At 48.9% G+C, this 4,279-nt stretch overlaps 1 protein-coding gene across 1 annotated transcript in view; it reads right to left on the bottom strand.

The window, feature by feature from the left end:
* The window catches only part of LOC125487743, a 7,550-nt gene that overhangs the window by 2,488 nt on the left and 783 nt on the right, over nucleotides 1–4,279 (bottom strand). The gene's annotated exons all lie outside the window — the stretch shown is intronic.

Below are 4,279 nucleotides of genomic sequence, written 5' to 3'. Positions count from 1 at the left end.
TCCTGCAGCCCCTTCGTCCCTTTCCCCCTCACCTCCTGCAGCCCCCTCGTCCCTATCCGCCTCACCTCCTGCAGCCCCTTCGTTCCTATCCCCCTCACCTCCTGCAGCCCCTCAGAGAAGCAGATGAGGATTCTCTGACAATCAACAAAGGTTCTGTGGTCATCGTTAATTCTGAATTTTTTTTACTGAATTCTAATTCTGCCGTGGTGGGATTCGAACCGGGTCCCCAGAACGTTACCTGGGTCTCTGGATTAACAGTCCAGCAATAAAACCACTAGGCCATCGCCTCCCCGTTTGAAGAGCTTATGCTGAACACATTAATCTCATCAGCATTATTTTAAAAATACAGTTCGTTTAAACAGAAGAATGACCTCCAATGCTGAATTGATGGTACAAATAAAAAATGAAGCATAGTTTAAAATGAGTGTTGTTAAAACATGCACATTTTGTGTGTGCATATTTTGCCTAGACTTGGCTGCTTATTAAATATTTTTGGACTTGCACACACGTATCACTTATACCAAAAGTTGTCTGGATTTTTACTGAATTCAAATTTCGCCATCTGCCGTAGCATGATTAAAGCCCAGGTCCCCAGGACATTACCTGGGTTTCTGGATTAACAATCCAGGGATAATACCACTCTGTTTGTTCATTTGTGGGGCATGGACATCGCTGGCTGGACCCGAGGGCACAGCCTTAGAGCAAAGGGAACACCTTTTAGAACGGAGATAAGGAGATACTTCTTCGGCCAGAGAGTGGTGAATCTATGGAATTCACTGCCACAGAAGGCTTTAGAGGCCAGGTCATTGAGTACATTTAAGACTGAGATAGATAGGTTCTTGATTATCAAGGGGATCAAGGGTTATGGGGAGAAAGCAGGAGAATGGGGTTAACTTATCAGCCATGATTGAATGGCAGAGCACACTCGATGGGCCAAATGGCCTAATTTCTGCTCCTATGTCTTATGGTTTATTGTCCCCGTCCCTAGTTGCCCCCCCACCCTTGAGAAGGTGGGGGTGAGCCGTCTTCTTGAACCACTACAGCCCCTGTGCTGTGGGTTGGCCCACAATGCTCTTAGGGAGGGAATTCCAGGATTTTGACCCAGCGACAGTGAAGCAACGGTGATGTATTTTCCAAGTCGGCATGCCAAGTGGCTCGGAGGAGAACTCGCAGCGGGGTTGGTGTTCCCATCTATCTACTGCCCCTTGTCCTTCTGGATGGAAGTGGTCGTGGGTTTGGAAGGTGCTGCCTGAGGATCTTTGGTGTGTTTTGAAGAAGAAGATGTGGCTGATGGGACATGGAGGAAGGGTGGGATGAGGGTACTGAGCTCAAAAGACAGCCACGATGACGTTAAATGGCCGATCAGGCTCGAGGGCACAAATGAACTACTCCTGCTCCTACCTTATGTGTTTACATTAGGTTTAAATTTTCACCATTTTCGTTGGTAGGATTCTAACCCAGTTCCCCAGGACGTCAGGCCAGGGTTCTGGATTGCTAGCCCCAGCTGCTATGCCACCAGCTCCCCTAACACACGGTGGATACAGTTGACACAGAGAAGGCGTTTCCAGGTCTGAAGTTTCATGGTTCTCTTTGTCCGTGTCAGAATTCCAACTGTAGGTCAAACTGTCCAAATCCCAGAGGAGCACAGGGCTCCTGTCTCCTATGTGTGAGGGGGGAGGAGGGGGTGGTGAACAGACAGACAGAGAGAGAAGACAGAAACAGAGACAGAGAGAGAGAATAAGAGACAGAAACTGAGAGACAGACACAGATGTGGAGAGAAAATCAGACAGAGAGAGATAGAGAGGGGGAGAGGGTCGGGGGGAGCGGAGGAAGGGAGAAAGGGTGAGAGGCAGAGAAAGAGGGTGAGAGGCAGAGAGAGGGATGGGGGTAGAGAGAGAGGTAAGGGGGTAGAGAGAGAGTGAGGGGTAGAGAGAGAGTGAGAGGTAGAGAGGGGGTGAGAGGCAGAGAGAGGGGGTAGGGGGTAGAGAGAGAGTTTGAGAGGCAGAGAGAGGGAGTGAGAGGCAGAGAGAGGGAGAGTGAGAGGCAGAGAGAGGGGGTGAGAGGCAGAGAGAGAGAGAGGGAAGGGGTTAGAGAGAGAGGGAAGGGGTTAGAGAGAGAGGGGGGGGGGGAGAGAGAGGGGGGGAGAGGCAGAGAGAGGAGGCGGGGGGAGAGAGAGGGTGAGAGGCCTGGTTGTGAGCTGAGCCTGAGGGTCACCACGGCTCAGGCAGGAAACCAAGTGGGACCTTGACGATAGCCGCGGCAACCGAACCCACGAAGTTGGCGTCACTCTGAGTGCAAACCAGCCGTCCAGCCCACTCGCGCCCCTATTCCAATGAGTTTAACAGACCCAATCTGAAAGGCCGCAAGTCCTGGTTGTTTTAATGAGGCCACGTTGTGCCGAATTTATTGAGTTTGTCGTAAAAGGTGGCAAAGGGAGGCGCTCCAACAGAAGCAGCGGACTGGGTCACCTCACTGGATGACTGGGCGCTTGCCTCTTGCCCTGTTCTGTTGACTGAAGGTACACTGATGCCTTGAGAGTGTGCAATGTGCCAGTGGAAGTCACAGTACCATCAATCCCTGTCAGCTACTGCCACTTCAGCCTCAGCGGATGCTGAGTGGGTTTCAGAAATGCATCAGCAGTGCACGGTCGATCGTGGATTGGCGAGGCACAAGTGTGTTTTCATCAGGTCTATCTCGTTCCTTTGTGCCTCCTAACCAGTTTATTCGTACATTCAGTGACAGGATTATCTGGTTTGTTGCAATCAGCCCCTCTTTCCCACATTTCCTGAAAAGTGGAAGTCTTTTTTTCAGAAAAGCAAACACGCAAAATCTGTAAAGTTGGACGTTTTCTTTATTCCTTCATTTTTCTGCCTTTGTATTCTATGTTTCGGTTCATTTTTCTGCATTTTAAGATGGTGCTGGAGAGTGGCAACACCACACAACACATTTCACAGCATTTTGTAACATTTACACGTGACACTAAATGAATCAAATCTCTCAATTTCCCTGACTCTCAGATCCAGGTGGACAGTTAGCACGGACCAGGTCTCTTTACCATACAAAATTCAATACTTTTTGCAAAGTAATTGGATTCGAGCTGCAGAGAAACATTCTAAACTGTCAGCATTTACAAGGGCGCTCGAGGGTTTGACAGGATTGAGCTATAGGGAGAGGCTGGGGCTATTTTCCCTGGAGCGTTGGAGGCTAAGGGGTTGCCTTTTAGAGGTTTATAAAATCAGTGAAGGATGCTGATAGGGTGAATGGCCAAAGACTTTTCCCCAGTGTAGGGGAGTCCAAAACGAGAGGGGCGTAGGTTTAAGGTGAGAGGGGAAAGGGACCTGAGGGGTAAGTTTTTCACGCAAAGGGTGGTGCGTGTATGGAACGAGCTGCCAGAGGAAGTGGAGGAGGCTGGTACAATGACAACATTTAAAAGGCACCTGGATGGGTACATGAATAGGAAGGGTTTAGAGGGATATGGGCCAAATGCTGGTAAACGGGACTGGATTAATTTAGGATATCTGGTCAGCATGGACGAGTTAGACTGAAGGATCAGTTTCCATGCTGTACATATCTATGACCCTACATAACTCTACTGATTAGAACTTTAACACCCTCATAAAACTAGCTCTAAAACACACACACTCGCCCAGAAAAACATGGGTGTTACAGATGGAGGGAAAATTGGTCAATAGGTTTGATGGTGGTTCCTCACAGGATCTGCTGAGAACTGTGCTGATCAGAACACTTCTTCTCAGCCTCTCCATTTCTAGATGCTTACACCAGTTGGCAAGAGGCATAGGTGGCTGCTAGTTCATTGACATAAGGTCTATGACATCTCGATTAAAAGTCACAGAGTTTAGCAGGCACTGAGCGAGAGAAAAGCTGGTCTTCTTCAGGCTTCAGGTAGTTTTTACTGCAAAGAAACAGCTCCTGAAGTTCTGAATAATTTCTCTCTATATGGTTACAGCTCCATTGTACCCAGCTACCTGGAAACCAGTGACATGATTGTTGGCATGCACAAAACCTTGTCCAGAAACCAAACTGCTACTTGTTGTCAATGAAAGTTCCCCACGCACATAACCTTTCGGCTCCAGTTCGTCTGCACCTTCTGCTGTTATGAGAAACTGTGTAAACAGGGCTCACAATGGTCTAACGGAAGGACACAGAGACGGGAACAGTGCACGGTGCTCTGAGTGTGGGTCTAACGGAAGGACACGGAGACGGGAACTGTGCACGGTGCTCCGAGTGTGGGTCTGACCGAGGGATATGGAGACGGGAA

Source organism: Rhincodon typus, chromosome 44 (genome assembly GCF_021869965.1).
Source record: "Rhincodon typus isolate 14 chromosome 44, sRhiTyp1.1, whole genome shotgun sequence".
NCBI lineage: Eukaryota > Metazoa > Chordata > Chondrichthyes > Orectolobiformes > Rhincodontidae > Rhincodon > Rhincodon typus.
The sequence above is the reverse complement of the archived record's forward strand: the minus strand, read 5'-3'. Positions and strand labels throughout refer to the sequence as shown.